At 45.5% G+C, this 17,061-nt stretch overlaps 1 long non-coding RNA gene across 1 annotated transcript; it reads right to left on the bottom strand.

Annotated features, from left to right (window-relative positions):
* Positions 1 to 207: 207 nt before the first annotated feature.
* LOC119389071 (uncharacterized) lies at positions 208 to 3,315 on the bottom strand. Its single transcript, XR_007416035.1, has 3 exons — positions 3,090 to 3,315; positions 2,407 to 2,478; positions 208 to 380 (listed from the first exon to the last, which is right to left on the bottom strand). It is a non-coding gene; the product is annotated as an uncharacterized LOC119389071 (long non-coding RNA).
* Between the last annotated feature and the right edge of the window lie 13,746 nt (positions 3,316 to 17,061).

Below are 17,061 nucleotides of genomic sequence, written 5' to 3' on the forward strand. Positions count from 1 at the left end.
CGGATTCATACTACTGAAGCGGCGCCACAAGGGAAGACGAATGCACACGAATGTTTCGTGTCCTCTTTCTCGTGTGCATTCGTCTTCCCTTGTGGCACCGTTTCAGTAGCCCAAAGTATACTTTCTTGAAAACAAAGCTTCTCAAACTACTTAAATTTCTGAAGCCATAGCCCGGTGTTGCTATGATTTAGAGACGTGCTATTTTGACCATTTTAGAGCTCAAAATGGAAAATCAGAAACATAGGCAAAATTCTTCCACAGAGGGAAGTGGCAGGTTCATGCACTAGGTGCAGGCAGATAATACTACATACCAGGCACCCGTGTGTCTGCAGATGGTGGCGATTTTGCCCCTGCCAGATGGCTTTCTCTTGGTGAATCATCTGCAATGGAGTTTTAAATGCCACAATAGGTGCAAGACCAACACAGCAATGTAAAAGGTACACAACAGAAGGATAATCTCATCAGTGAACTGATGGGCTGAACATGACAGGGTTCATATTTGTTGAAAAGAAATTCTGTGAGAGAGCAAATATGATTCATAACTGACCTCTAGCTTACTAACATAGCCTTAACAGTTTCAGATGCTCTGTTAACTATATTATTAATGCTGCAAGTATAATAAAACATATGAAACTGATAGCCTGCCAGATGTGTGTTAATACCATGTAGTAGTCACCTGGAGCTGTCACTTTGAGTAACATATTTTGCTAGTTAATTTCAACCAGTAAATAACACGCACTTAAAGGAGCCTTGCAACACTATTCAAGCATGCTAAGAAAACGCTGCTGATCGGTAGTCGAGGCTCCAGAGAACATGTAAGCCAAACATTAAGCGCAGCAAGCGGCCTGGAATTTACAATAAAATTTCAGTCAGCTAGAAATAGCTTCCTCTTTCAACAAATGATGCTACTTGTTGAAAAATTCATGCACTAGTGACTCAAATTCCATGCCATCGGCTGATTTGAACAAGCCTGCTCGGCAGTTACTGATGCCACTGCGAGCGGCCACCACGTTGTTTGCATGTGCACAATTGCACTGAAAGTATGTTGCGTTTTCGAGAAAAAAAAATGCGCACAAGGAGAGTAAAGACACACATGAGTATCCTCTCCCAGTGTGCCATCTCTACCTGCTTAGCTTCTAGAAGCTTTCGCTGGGACGAGAGGAGAGAGCAATTACAGTGTGCAACAAATGTTTGCAACTCTCCGCTCGTACTGGATGGATTCTGAAAAACCGCGGCGGTCGATTTGTGAGGCAATAAGCTGCTTTAGCAAAGCCATTCCATGGCTACTTGGAAAAGTGTTGCTGGGCCCCTTTAAAGAGACCTTCTTGTGATATCTCAAAAAGTAGTCATCTCAGAATGTTTTGCGTTCTTAAGTGTTACAGGCAAATGACGGGTGTTGAAAGGCAGTATTCGGAAGGGGCCTCATGCCTGCAAAATAGAAAAGGCAAAGTTCACTTCTGGCATGACACATTGGACTAGCTCCAACTGGGAAATATACCAACTTAAGCATGCACATCATTTTGGTATCCTAGTCATTTATCACAGTATTTTCTCTTGGCTTGAACACCAGAGACAATAGATAAAGGCAAATAAACTTTGTTGAAGAAAGATGAGTGATAATGCCCCATCTTTTTCTTTTCAAAAAGGACAAGGTTCACCGCACTCTAATGACCTCTCTATGTCTTTCTTAGAACCAAAAGAAGTGTTGCCTTACCATCTTGGGCGAGACAAATGTTTATGGCATGCACTTCAAGATCAATCTCTAACCAAGTGTGAGTATTCACTCAAGCTTTCACTGCAGTCTACCTCAATAAATATCTGGAGATTAATCATAAAGCTTCAGAAGTCACCTTACCCAACTGGGCCGCAATTTCCGTTAGGATATAGATTTGCTACTGTTCTCTGAACCTTCCACAATACTGTGCCTTAAAAGAACTTGTTGCCACCGCCACGGTGGTCTAGTGGTATGGCGCTCGACTGCTGACCCAAAGGTCGCGGGATCGAATCCGGCCGCAGCGGCTGCATTTCTGATGGAGGCAGAAATGTTGAGGCCCGTGTACTTAATTTAGGTGAACGTTAAAGAATACCAGGTGGTCGAAATTTCTGGAGCCCTCCACTAAGGCGTCCCTCATAACGAAATTGTGGTTTTGGGACGTTGAACCGCACATATTATTATTAAAAGAACTTGTTGCTGGGCTACTTGGTACACCATTCTGAGAAAAAATTCTAAACGCCTGAACACCGCTGAAAGAACAAATGTATTTTGGTATATATTTTCTGTTCTCCCACAAATAAATTAGTTTCAAGTGATGCTCTTTTCCTGTGCTTCTTCGCTTTTGTGGTGTTTAGGCGTCTGGAATTTTTTTTCAGACTGTGCATTAAGTTATAGCACAGTTAAACACTTACGCTGGTGTTGAAATCCATCAACTTGCCTTATTGCATGGGTCGCAGGCCTACGTACAGGTACCGCGAAACTGCCTATAAACATAAACACAGAGAGCATAATGCATGTGAGCAATTATACAGGGTATTTTTTTAGACAATACAGTTATTCAATAATAATCCTATGATTATGAATTTGATCATGAATACCTCAAATTATGTGGACCTTAGAGATTTCTAAAAAATATGCATGCACTAGAACTTTCTCATATAAATGACTACACTCAAGGGAATAACTTAAAAAATAATTAACCAGTTTCTGTTAATTAGTAGCATCAATGTCATAATAGTTGCAGCAAACATTTTTACCTCCACACAGAGTTTGTGGGAAAAAATGGCGGGCGGCTGACTACCATAAAATTATTAAAAATCTATTGTCTAAAAAAAAAGCTGCCAGGAACAATTAAAGTCGGTCCTTGCAGTCGCCAACACACTCTGTGAATATCACATATTGACCAAGCTACTACCAATTTCAAACTATCAGGCTGCTTTGCATCATCATGCAAAGATCAGATGATCAAAGCTATCAGATGTATCAAAGCTCAAACCACAAAAAATGTAATGCAAGATTACAAAAAGAAATATTGCATATGACTGTATCAAATATTTTCATTATATTTAATGGATGCAAAGTAAACGCCACTGACCTGTGTTGTCAAGTGACATACTTGCAGAAGCTTCATCAGTTACATTTTCACCTGTAAAGAGACGATATAACACTTTCTCAAAATTGTAATATACTTTTAAACTAAAGTGGAGTCCCCAGAGACCTATGGGCTCAACATGCACTGTTGGCGAGAGAGTCTGTCCTATGAGGGTTTACTGGACTGAGGGTTTAATGTAATGTAATGGACTGAGGTTAATGAGGGTTTAATGTACTTAGATTATTCTAGACATAATACGAATGCAAAAATTTGCTTAGAACTGCTCATATTGCATGAAAAGAATTGATATCTTGCCTGGGGACTGTGACGCTGCTGTTCCAGATTTTGAAGGTTGTTTAACCTTTCATACATGGCTGAGGAAATAAAACAAATAATGTTGTACTTAACACATCTGTCTACAAGTCTTCCATCAGATATAACAAAGTCTACACGTACCAGAACATACTTCAGGCTTTCTGGAGAACTTACGGCCTGTAAAGGTGCGGAGTGAAACGTAAAACTTTCTGGCAGCACCTTAATTGCTATTCAGGCACTAGCCAGTTCTAAACACAATGATTTCTTACATCGCTGCGGTGGGGTAGGAGGCCTTGGTGGCTCATAGCTCTCATCGGAGTCACTGCTTGTTCCGTTCCCAGCCAGGTCGTCATAATCAACTGGAAGCCTTGGCTGTCTTTTTCTTTTACCCCTGCCTAGTTCTTTCATGGGTTCACTTTCATCCGTGCTTTCGTAAAGAAATAGCTGCATTTTTTGTACCGCATCTTCATAAGTCCCTGTAAGAAATGTTTTTTCTTTGAGTGCAATGAATAGCAGGGGCGTAGCCAGAAATTTTTTTTCGGGGGGGGGGGGTTCAACCATACTTTATGTATGATCGTACGTGTGTTTGTATGTGTGCGTGTATATAGATGCAAGCAAAACTGAAAAATTTCGGGGGGGGAGGGGGTTTGAACCCCCCCAACACCCCCTCTTGGCTACGCCCATGATGAATAGCTACTTCCTAAACTACACTTACCAGCCCAGCCTTTAACGATGCATGGCACACCTGGCCATGAGTCGGTAGGCTCGGTGCCTTCCATCACCATTCGGACCCTTTTAGTCGGATTTTTCGTTACAGGCCAAAATGTCTTCAGGTTGCCATCATGCAGCCATGAGTTATGAACAATCCCGAGGCAGTTCTTCTCATCGGGGAATGAGACAACAGCAAATCTAAAATCTAAACAGAATAAAGAGCAGTACCAATGTCTACGTAAATACAAATACAGACACAGCTAATGTCCACACTTGCTTGCACACAAGAATTACAAAAGAGAAACAAAAGATAGGTCAAGAAAATCCTGCTGCCTATGGAGAGCTTTCATAGTAGGTGCACCATAGGAAGCACAGCGCACTTTTTTCCGTATGGGAGCTTCACACACTTCACTGCTATGTCTGTGAGTGGCCAACACTGAATAGCAGAGAGTGTAGACACGACATAGATGTTGAGAAGTGATGATTTGCACGGATAGCTGTAAAGATCTTCCAGATTCTGGTACTCTCCTTCCGATTAACATTGCTTGGTTATTGCCCGCAGAAAATGCAATGTTTTCAATTTCAATGATGGAATAGTCCTTCAGCATGCATGTGCAGTCTCTCTGGCTTGATCTCAGAGTGATTATTGCCAGGAAAAGATACAATTCGGTACTGAGGCCCAATACAGTTACTTGGCAGTGGTCCTCTTCATGCATTGCCGACAACCTGCCACTTGCACCACTGAGCCATCCGGTTGCGGGTGAAGGTTGCTTCAATATTCTTAGGTCACAAAGGCTTCGTGCAGGCTGCGACCGTTCCTCAATAACACGGTTGTAGAGTTGCTCTAAACATTTTTCTGGTTTCCGCACATACCTTTTTAATTTCTGCATGTAATTCTCAAATGGGAAGGCGCTGTAGCTCTCTAAGCATCCATGAATTCGCACATCATCTGCTACGTGGACCAAGCCATGCACATTGTGCGACACTGCGTGTTTCCCATAGATGGAAATGTATGTCTCAACAAAATGCTTTAGAAGCCTTTCTGCATAGTCAAGAAGCTCAGGGTCACACAACGGACTACAGAGTATGCGCACAGCACAATGCAGCGTCATAAAGTTAGCCATCAGGGGCCCAGGGATTCGTGACTGTAAAACCACAGGGCCTGTGTAGAGCAATACAAGTCGGAACTCAGAAGCTTTCCATCTTTCTATTTCCGACAAGCTCCGTGGCTTGCGAGACATATCTGAAGGTACATATTCTCTCATTTCATTGTTAGCTGCTGATACAGCTTCCCTTGCTGCCCTTCCAATCCTATATGCTTTGTCACCCCTCAGCCAAAGTAGAAACAATTTGCGTACAACACCAAGACAAATAAGGTGCATGTAATCGAATGGCACTTGCTTAACAAGATCCACTGGCAACTCCTTTAGAATGGTGTCTGTGATGTGATAATCATCTTGCTCGGAATTTCGGAAGCTTGTATCAGTCCTTAAGGGTGCATCAAGCTGAGGGAAACACATACGTCCCTGCAAGAATTCTCCTTCAGTAGTGCATTTCGTACAGCTGAAATAACCATTGTGTGCTTTGGTTCCCAAGATGTATGACTTTGCTGGAGCATCACATATTATAGCTCCAACTAGCACTCCCACAACATTGTTGGCAATGGTAAAACCTTGCTTGAGGACTTCCTTCAGTTCATGCACAAATTTTCTAAGAAAGACATTTGCATGTGAAGCCTTGGACTTCCCATAGTACACACCAACAGGAAAAGGCTCAGAGGCTTCAACATTTGCTACTTTGCAAAGTATTGGCCAGAATTGGTCTTGAGTACTTTTGGTTAAGGGCAGCCCGTCTACATTTATATGAAGTACTATGGGGTCGGGCACATACGGCAACAGTACCAGGGATGCGTGAAGCCCTTCCTTGAGGCCAAAATGGCAATACTGTCCTGGCTCCATTTGTTCTACGAGCGCCATCCTTGGTGTAGACAGCAGTGCCCTAGCAGATGATGGCAGTTCCGAAAAACAATGGTGTGAGCGTAGGATACCCAATAGCCCAGTCAGTGCAGTGTGAGGAATGTGTTCCTTTAAGCTCCATTGCCGTAAGCGTTCCGCAAACGATGCATTTGAAGACTGCTCTTGAGGTCCAGCATTGCGCTCGGCATCTCCACACCATAGTTGTGACGATTGCTGAACGTCGCATGAGAACTCTACGGCTTCAAAAGCGCTGTCATCAACAGAGCTGCATTCACTGATATTACTGTCACTGAGCACTTCTGGCAACGCGTCAAGGCGAGCGCACGACACTACAGGATCTTGCCCACACGATGAATGTGAGGCCAAGGAGGGCTCTTCATCGCTATTGGAGTCGGACAAAGGAAGCACTTCTGCTGAAGCTTCGCCGGGAGACGAAAATATGTGGCCTAAGTCGGTTTCTACCTTACGGCGGACGCGCCTGAATATCGTAGTCCGCGGCACGGAATCCATTGTGCAACACTGAACCACACTTCAACGGCGACACACACTGTATGTGTAAAAAATACTGAAGGACCACCTATAACAAATATCATAACTGCACTTTAACAAAATACATGCATAGACGTTGAAACAAAGTACAAAATAAATGGCCACTTACTGTCATTGTCGAACGACGTCATCACTCCAAGTTCTTTGTTTGTGGCCATGCCTTTCGATAAGCGCACGACTGCACCTTCAGCCTATGATACGAGCCCTGACATACAAGAAAAATACTGTATGTGAGATGTTGAAATATAACTTATATGTACGCTTGATAGAGAGCCAGCAAATACTACTAAAGAAGAGAAAATTAACTCGCAAACTCACCTTAGCAGCGATTCTCGCACTGAATGGGCGCGCGCGCATACCGCGCAGATATGGTCTTCGGCTTGGACTCGCCTTGGCTGATTGTAGGCCGCAAAACCGAAACTAACCCAGCCTACCACCGTGCTGCGTTGTTTTTAGGCTATTACAATGCGGTGGTCCAAAAGTTTACAGACGACGAGAATTTCGGACAAAAAAAAAAAAAAAAGTCAGAAGAAGCGTGCGTGCAGAGAGCGTGTATATATATATGCTCTTTGCGTAATACGCTCAGGTACGCTCGCTCTCTGAGGATTCTTTTTACCTTTTTTTTTCTTCCTGCGCGCTACAGCTGACTGCGGGTCTCCTTGCAACAGAGTGGCAAAAAAAAAGAACGTGCTGAAGAGTCAAGCTGGTAATTATCAGTGACATAAACATGCGCGCATATTACCTTGTAAGCTTTAATGAAATGTCAGCATGCAAATTTAATGATCGCCAATTAACATATCTGAAGTTACCATGCTAATGAGAATATTATGGAACTTGTCGCGCAAGAACTTAGTCCTGAGAACCACCGACTTAGGATGTGTTAGGGATCATCCCGATTAATATGCGCGCAGGACGTCCCGTGGACATCGTAACTTGGATGTGGGATGTTTGGGCATTTTTGGGATGTCCTTGGGATTTTGTGTGTTGTCTGGGAAGACTCATTTTATGCCTGTGCAAAAAAGAGCCAGCACCGTCGACTTACGGCGTAAGAATTGCCTTCTGTGCAGTGTAGAACGCTTTGTGGGCTGTCAGTCTTGCATCAATCTGTCAACATATCTACTCAGACAAGAGAAAAAACGTACAGAGGGAGGAGCTTAAGAAGAACATTAATGTTCTGTATTTTTGCTGTGAGTTAAGAAACAGGGAGATTTCATCAACGAAAAGGTGTTTATACAGCTCTTGGTGGTGGTGAAATTGCACGGCATTTAAGGAGCTGGTTAGCACATTAATCATTGTTACCCCGTACGAAAATGCGCACTTCAAAGCATAATATAATGCAAGGCCGTAAATGATGAATTTTGCGCAGTTTAATTCCGCTTTCATAAGCGGTGCCGCGGTCTTGTTGGATGTACAGAATACATGCCACATTCCATGGGCGTTTCATATATCGCGAGATCGACAGCCCTTGTAGGCTTCTATTCCTGCTAGTTCGTTACAAGGTGTTGATAGGACGTTTCATCCGACGTAATATTCGGCCTAGGCTTTTTATTGCGAGCACGGTGTAAGAAAAATAATTTAGGTGTGGACACTCCGCCCGACGGCGCGTCCACATAATGTTCGCCTCTTCCCTCCTGTCGGCCCCCATGTCGCAGCGCCTCCCACGCAACCGCGGCCGGCGCATGTACTATAGAAGACGAGCTGCGTGCGTAGCGTCCGTAACGGCGTTGCGCACGTGACAAGTCAGCGAGCAGAAATACTGCTCACGCGCTCTAAGCAAGACGCCGCGCTTTTTACGTACGCAACGCAACGTAAGAAGTATAATCCTTTTTTTTTCTAACGCCGTGCAGCCAATTCCGGCGTACGCCGCACGTCGCATTTTGCGGTCGCGAGCACGGTCGCGAGAAACGCGGTATGCGTTCCTTGCTCTAGTTGCTAGCGTGCACGGTTAAAAAAACTGCAATGAGGTGAAAAAAAAATGAAAAAAAACGCGCGTTCGCCTCGTCGCAATTGGTTTCTTAAGCCCCCATGTCGCAGAGCCCCCCACGAAACTGCGGCTGGCGCATGTATTAAAGGCGAACATTATCTGGACGCGCTCTCCTTCGCGGCGGGCGGAGAGTGTCCACACCTAAATTATTTTTCTTACACCGTGATTGCGAGTAACGAGAAATTTATTTGCGTGCATGTCAGCGCGTATGCCTCGAAGTGTATCTCGACTCTGTAGCTGTTCGCAAGCTCAGTTAGGATCGTGCGTACAGCGACCGTAATAGGGGCCTGAAGTAAGCTCAATATTTATGTAGGCGGACTGCTAATCCCATTAAAGCAATTTTTTTCTTACCTTAAGACCATATTGAAAAATTACACCATTTCCCGCTAAAGGGGACCATGAGGCGATGCGAAGCCTGGACACCTGCACGATCGCGTTCTGTTGGCGTTCGTTGGGCATGCTGCCGACGTCGCGTCGTGGAACGCGAAGAGGAACGCTACGCGCGTCGTGTCTTCCCTCTAGCCTGGCCTTTAAAGGAGTCCTCAGATCACATCAATTAATTTTATTGATTGCCCTGCGAATTGGTGGGATGGGCCTGGATCCCGCCTGCCCTTGGCGGCTTCCTCGGCTCGCTGGACGGCCCAGAGTTGTTGCTCCAGGTCCGAGCTGAGCAACGCAGACTCCCAGCGCGCGCTGAAGCTGTCGCTGTTTAAGGCTGCATCACAGCTATTGTTTATTATATGTGGACATCCCCATATTATGTTCTCTAAGGTGGCTCTAGAGTCACAATGTCTACACTTGTCTGTCGTGTATAAGTTGGGTGTATTACATGCATGATAGCTGGCCTGACAGAAAAATTTTCGCCCCGCGTTCTCTTGCTGCAATGTATTGCTGGGGGCCTGCTAGTCATAACACGGCACATCGTTTGCTGCAGCGCGCGACAGATAAGTAATTACGAGCTCCTCATTACCGACACAGCCTCAGTTTCGGTTTGACAGAGCTCCAAATACGACAAGCCGCCGGGTGCAACTATCACCACCTAGCGAGTGAAACGCTTGGTCACGTGAGCACACAGAACAGTGACGCATTTCCGCGCGTTCTGTCGTCGTCGGGCTCGTCGTCGTCTGATGGCGACGATTTTCTTGCGGCGGGGATGGAAGGAATTTTCGACGTGGCGAATCACTTGAGGTTTGACCCGCTGGCGAGGAGCGGTTCGTGGGGAAGCGCGTCAAAACAGAAATGGCGGCTGCGACGTCATCATAACTTGTACCGGCTGCAATGGTTACGTAGGGGAAGTATGGGGGGTCACCTCGGGTCACCTCGATGGTGTCAATGCACCAGGTGCGGCCTATAATGCTGGATCGCGCTCGCGAACTTCAAAATTCATATAAAATACCTTCCAAGCTTTATTCGCTGTCGATATTTTGCAGATGGTACACGCACGTACACGGGAATCGATCCAGTAGGCTATCTAGGCCGCGACATTTTGTTTCAGTACCCCTTTAAATCTCACAGGGCGTGCGGAGAGCGCGGTCGACAGGCGCGCGAGGTGGAGTGTAGGAAAGGAGAGAGAGAGGGGGAGGAGACGCGCATGTGCTCATCGCGGCGTTGCGCAGAAGAGGGGGAGGGGTAGTGGAGAGGGGTAGTGGAGAGGAGGTGTGTGGAGAGGATTTGCCCATGCGCAGTAAGGGTGGTCACGCCGCACACCACCACTACCACCGGATTGAACTCCACTATAAATTGCTTCGCATCTAAAACATAGCAAGTTTATGAGGAAATATACTTCGCAATGCAGAAGCAGTTGTAGAACGATTTATTGACAAAATCAAATTCAGACAAGCAGTCTTCTCAATGGACAGGGCTGTTATTTCTGGACTCCGCTGGTGCGGACAGTAACGTTGATCTTCCTCCGCTGAACTAAAAAAATAGCGTTTTAGAGCGTGTTTCTGTGACACGAAAAACTAGCGATCGTAATCTAGCTCGCTTGCATTTATTCTAAAAAAATTGTGCGCTCGCTTCCTTCTTTTCAAGTATTCATTTTCGCTCCTATATTTTGCTTGCCGCCGATGACCTGGCAGTCCAAGGATGACTTGACAGCCCAAGGAAAGCCAAGCGAGATTGATGACAATATGCTTAGTTGCGAGTGACGCCCTTTTGTGTTCTTTCTCAAGTCCTTCCTTCGTGCTTACGTTTCTTTTTGTATTTCAGTAAGTTGATGACGATTGTTGTTGCGTGAGAGAAAGACGCTCCAAGTACGTACTTTTCTGAAAGATTGTGCGGAGTACTGGCGTGTGAATTGACAGTCACCCTTCATGCACTCTACTATGACATTGGTTAGGTCGGCGCGAAAAAACTTTTACTACCAATTTACATGTGACCCCGTCACGGAGGTATATGCAAACTGTTTGCTAACCTTCCATAAAAGCACACGTTTCCATAAAGCGGCGGTTTGTGGCAACCGTCCCCATCTATAGGTATCACGGGCACAACTAACAGCTAGCAAAACAGAAAAAAATGTCGTCGCAGCCGGTAACGAGGCCTTGCGTTTACGCTACAGCACGCGAACTTATGCAATGTATTGCTAAATAAGTGCTGGGGTATTAGGTCCCAAAATTATGGTATGCTTGTCAGAGACGCCGTAACGGAGGACTCCGGTAATTTAGACCACCTGGTGTTCTTCAATTTGCACCTAAGTATAAGCACACGGTCACCAAGCATTTACCCTCCATCAAAATGCGGCCGCCACGACCTCGATTTGATGCCGCGCCGTTCGGCTAAGCAATCGAGAACTATAACCCGAAGATCACCGCTACAAGGAGGAATGCGTTTTTAAGCTCCCGCTCTTTTACTTGCATTTGATAACTACGGGATTATTCTTGCGTCTTCGCGGCTCGCTAATAGCCGCATGCGAGAGAACATGAGGGCGGATAAAAAAGATTTGAGAAGAATATTTTATTAGCCATTTGCGACACGGCGTCCTCGTTTGGGGACGCGACTTTTAGAAATATTTTGCAGGAGCCTGGTACACCGCGACGCTTTCAAATCTGGCGCGCTGAATTGTAATTTCCCGCTCAACGAAACGGTGCTGCCATCTGGCGAAGGCGTCAGGAATTGTATTGTCCAAGCTCAGTTCAAAATGGACGCCACCTCCTTTTACGGTGCGGCAAGTAAGTGCCGTTTTTTTTTTAGCTTCCTTTTTGTTCAAAAAGCATTACCATGTGAAATACATTCCGTCATTTGTTCTATAAAAGCTGAAGAACAGACAGGCACCAAATTTGTGTGCATGCAAGCATTTAAAGCTTCAGTCGAGACGTGTTTTTAATCGCGTGACTGTTTCCTTCCTCCATGCCGGAAATTGGCCCTTCATCCACGTGCATAGCAGCGCAACACTTCAGTTGGTAAAGGTAACAGCGCCGTTCAGTCGTGCATATCCAGGCAACAATGAAATGTGGCAACGTGAGATGACAAGTCACCTCGATAAAAGATCAGACTATTAGAAACGACTGCTCGCCGACAAACCCACGATCTAGATAGCATCATTTATTGGATAACGGCTCATACAAATGCACATGTGACCACCGCAACCCGAGGGCCGCATTTCTGTACGCTCGCCGGTGCCGGATTCCTTGCGTACTAAATTCTGTGAGCTTCACTTAAAACTTTGGTTACCCAATCAAAAAGGACAAAAAAAAACGCCAGGCCTGCGCGGAAAGCGCAGCACAGTCACAGCGAAAGCTGGAAGAGCGGCATTTGTAGAAACCATTGTAAACTATCTTGGGTCTAATAATACTAGTGCACTTGCAATGAAGCTACTACGGCACAAATAATAATTTTTGTGAAGTTGGGAAGCATTCACTACGACATTATTCCTCTTTCTGTGGAGGAGCGGAATACCCGCTACACATATGTAAGGCATTATGTGCATTTTGTTGATGCGGCAGCTGATCACGATGAAGAATTATGGCTGAGTCCTTTGTAATGGGTTGGAAGCTTTAAACGTCCCAATACTTACGTAATCCGCCTTGTGTGACGCCCGATCGTTTTTTCACTCTCCCACCACGATATATAACATATCTCAACGTTAGAAAGAGAGAGAGAGGGAAATAACATTATTGAGACCTTGAGGAAATGGATCATGGAGGACTTATGGGCTTCCTTGGCAACCAATGCAAGTTCACTTGCGAGGAACCCACTGCCCTATAAATCATCATAACTTTTGTGAAGTATGGAAGCAGCCACTATGCCATTTTCTTCATTCTACGGAGAATCGTGGTACCCGCTAAACACCTGTGCTGTGCCTGATGGCGATGAAGAATTATGGGAGAAGCCTTTGTAATGGATGGGAAGCATTCAACAACCCACTCGTTGCGCAGTTATCATTGTGTGACGTCTGGTTGCATGATTCGCGTTGTGTGACGCCTGGTTGCTATTTTACTCGTCTATTACGCTATATTACATATGTTAGTGTGGTTCCTTCCCGACATGAAGCCTGTATAAGGTCTTTTTGCAATGAAGTTCCAAGCATAAGTATACCTCTGAGACTACTTCTGAAATGTTTTAGACAGAACGCTGAAGATAGTCTCCTCTGCATCCACTTGGAATCAGGTTTGTCAGATACAAAACGAGGATAGGATGCCTTTTGATTTAAATATGCTTTTGGCTTCCACTGCTTAAGGCGGGCGAGAATGGCCGGATATCACTGCGACCTTGACAGGCGACCAGCACGTGTGCTTTTTCGCGAGAGCACTGTTCAATATATACATAGATGTGCTCCAACAAGACTTTGCTCCTGACTGGCAGGCCAGGGTTGAACCTCTGGCATACCTTAAGGACTTTTAAAGAAAGCCAGTTCAAGTTTTTTTATCTTGGCGCATTCTTGTGGTATTGTGTATTACTGTAAATGATGTTTATAACTCATGTACACACGACGTTAATAAAATGGTAATAAAGAAAATAAATAAGCATAGCTCTGAGGTAGAATGATGGGCTCCCAAGCACAGCGGCCAGGTTTGAACCCCGTTCCATTCTGTACATTTTACAGCGAAAGCTGTGAAGAGATCACAACAAGGGCCGTTTTTGCGCCGTAGTTGTCCACCGGCGGCGCCGCCGTAGCCGGTATCTGTAATCGCTATCGCGCGAAATAAGAAAAAAAAAACAAAATAAGAAAAATATCCAGGATAGAACGAGGTTCGAACCTTGGCCCTCTGTGTCTCCTACCACAGAGTCATGCTGGTGCTTGAAAATGCTTTGCAAAAACACCCTATGCAGGCTTCATGTCGGGAAGTAACCACATTGACATATGTAATGAAGTGTGGTAGAAGAATAAAATAACAAGCCAGACGTCACACAATGCTAACTGCGCAACGAGTGGGTTGCTGAATGCTTCCAACCCATTAGCAAAGGATCTGCCACAATTCTTCGTCGTCATCAGCCACAGCATCAACAAAATGCACGTAATGTCTTGCAGGTGTTTAGCGCGCGCCATGGTTCTATACGCAGAATGACGAAAATTGCATAGTGGCTGCTTCCCTACTTCACAAAAAATTATGATGATTTATAGCGTAGCGGGTTCCTCGCAAGTGCACTTCTATTGGTTGCCGAGGAAGCCCATAAGGCTCCCGTGATGCATTTCCTCAGGGTCTCAATAAAGTAAATTCCCCCTATTTCTCTCTTTCTCGCCTTTTAAATATGTTATAAAGCGTGGTGGGAGAGTTCAATAACGACCGGGCGTCACACAATGTCAATTACGTAACTAGTGGGTCGTTTAATGCTTCCGAGCTATTACAAAGTGCTCAGCCATAATTATTCATCGTCATCAACCCTCGCATCAGGCAAGTGCACATAATGCCTTACAGGTCGTACCTCGCTTCTCCGCTGAATGACGAATAATGTCGTGGTGGGTGCTTCCCAACTCCAGAAAAATTTTGATTTGTGCCGTAGCGGGTACGTTGCTAGTGTACTTGTATTAGTCGCCACAGGAGAGTTTTATAACGGATTCTAGAAATACTGCCCTTCCAGCTTTCGCTGTGACTGGCTGCGCTTTCCGCGCAGGCCTGGCGTTTTTTCTTATTTTCGTTTTTTTCGTCTTATTTCGTGCTATAGAGGTCACGGACACCGGCGGCGGCGGACAACTACGGCGCCAAAAACGGCCGTTGTTGTGATCTCATAACAGCTTTCGCTGTAAAAGAAACAAGTGGAGCGAAACACCAGCTGTGAAAGCGTCAATCTTGCAGCCGTACACAGCGCAGCATTCCTCCGTGTAGCGTGCCACACTCATTATCACGAACGACGACATCACACCGGCCATGCGCCAGCGTTGTTGTCAGTATCAACAGTCACAGGAACGCTTATCTGCAACTGCTGTGCGCTAGTTAAGCTTCTATGAAGTGTCGCGCCTGTGAAAGAAACATACCGACGAAGGACACGTGCACGACCATTGAACACAGATCAGCGATACCTTGCTGATCGGACAATGAGCTAAATTATACGCAAGTTACATTAGCAGGCTATTACATACGTTCCCGATTTCTGAAGATCGACCAGGAAAAGAGGCTGTGAACTGTTTAGTCCAAACGTGAGATAAGCAATAAATTGCTAATTGATCTTGTCTCATTTAAATTTAAACTATTTGAAAAAAAAAAACGTTCTATTGATGTTTTGAGACTAGCTTCGCAATATTTTAATAAAACATGGACACAAGCACAGGCGCACGCAAACATCACGGCATGTGGTTGGGTTTACCTCTGTTTGACCATTTTTGTTAATGTTTCGCGACGCTGTTTCTGGAGATCATGTGCAGCCGCCCAAATCTTTAACTACCCTGCGCGAGCGCCGACTTTTTTGTGCGTCAGCGCCGTACGACGCAGCCAAGTTGCAAACAGGGCGATAGTAAGCGCAAAAAACAAATGATTTCGCGTCGCCAGATAACAAATGGACCATCCACATTTGTCAGCTTATCTGATGCGCGCGGGTGTGTGACGTATCTGCGGATTTCATTTTCTCGGTTGCTTGCTGATCTTCGGAATATAAGGTACGAGCAAAGACGTGCTGCCTGTTCGTCTTAAGTGAGTTAATGCAAGGGTGACGTTCTCACGAATGAACAGCCAAGCAGGCGATGGGGCCAGCGGAGCGCGCTTCGTGGGCATGCGCTTGCTCTCGCCCTGTTTGCAACTTGGCTCCGTGGTACGGCACTGACGCACAAAAAAGAAAAAAGTCGGCGCTCGCGCACGACAGTTCAAGATTTGCGCTTCTGTACAACCAGCTGGCCCGCCAGGACCAATTAAGTCCATTGAGTTTTAAGTTTGCGTTGTTTTTGCCCACCTCACCTAGTCGTGGATCAACCGTACACCGCACGTTGATGTCTGCGGCAATAAATGTTTGACCGCTTTTTTGCTGCAACTTTCGCGACCGACATGAACTGGCCTTGCCATTACTGTGCGTGGAACGCAGTGTCGGAGCAATCTCCTTGCGTTTTTGCTAAATCGAACGAAGCTGCGCAATTTTCTCTCTAATCCGTAGGTTGGTCAGCTTATAGGAATCGCGCATTGAAAAATAGTAATTTCATCCCTACACACTTTTCCTTTGTGGCTCCTACGATGTAGTAAGTAAAGATATATCGTTAGATCAGAAGTAGACCTTTAGGACTTTGGCAGGGCGTGAGCATCACGTGGTGATCTTGAAGCCCAGACACCGCCCCCCCCCCCCAAAAAAAAAAAAGCAAAAGCAAATTCTATCATGAGCACTAACCATGAGAAGAGAGTGGCTTCGGAGGTGGTTGGCGCTGTGGACGCTAGGCACGCTACCTTCTAAGTTTCTTTTTTTTTCCCTCCATGACTACAGATAACCGCAGCTGGCTAGATGATATACAGTGAAACGCTTCTCTAACGAAGCGTGTGTGAGTGCAATAATTTCTTGTTATACACGTCACTTCGTCGTATGCGTCGCGCACTTTAATGACCCCAATGAAGCAGATAAACATACTGAGAGAGAAAAATGTTTATTCGCAGCAGATTCAAACGGCCCATGGCGAGAAAAAAAGTGCATTTTTCTACTGCAAAGTAGTATGAATACATACACAGTAATATATGATCAACGCTCAAAGCCGAACTGACGCTGTCGACGTTCATGGCGTGCTGCGGCGCGAGGTCAGCAAGTGAAGACATAGACCTGCAGCGCGTCATAAACCGCTGGCGTTTCACGGCTAGTCATAACGCCGTTTTTCCCGTCAAGGCTAATACGGATGCTAAAGCTTACATGCGCCTTGCGGCTTGCCCCCACTCTTTTCTGCCCATCCAGCTTGGCCCAGGCTGGAGAGTAGTCCACTGTAATATCGCCTTTTTGCGCAGTTCTTAAAAAGTTATCGTGGAACGACTTTGCAGCCGCATTGATTCGTTTCATTTTGTTGCTGCGGGTCACGTGTGCGCCTAAGCGTGTTCTTTGT

The sequence above is a fragment of the Rhipicephalus sanguineus genome, chromosome 4 (genome assembly GCF_013339695.2).
Source record: "Rhipicephalus sanguineus isolate Rsan-2018 chromosome 4, BIME_Rsan_1.4, whole genome shotgun sequence".
Taxonomy (NCBI): domain Eukaryota; kingdom Metazoa; phylum Arthropoda; class Arachnida; order Ixodida; family Ixodidae; genus Rhipicephalus; species Rhipicephalus sanguineus.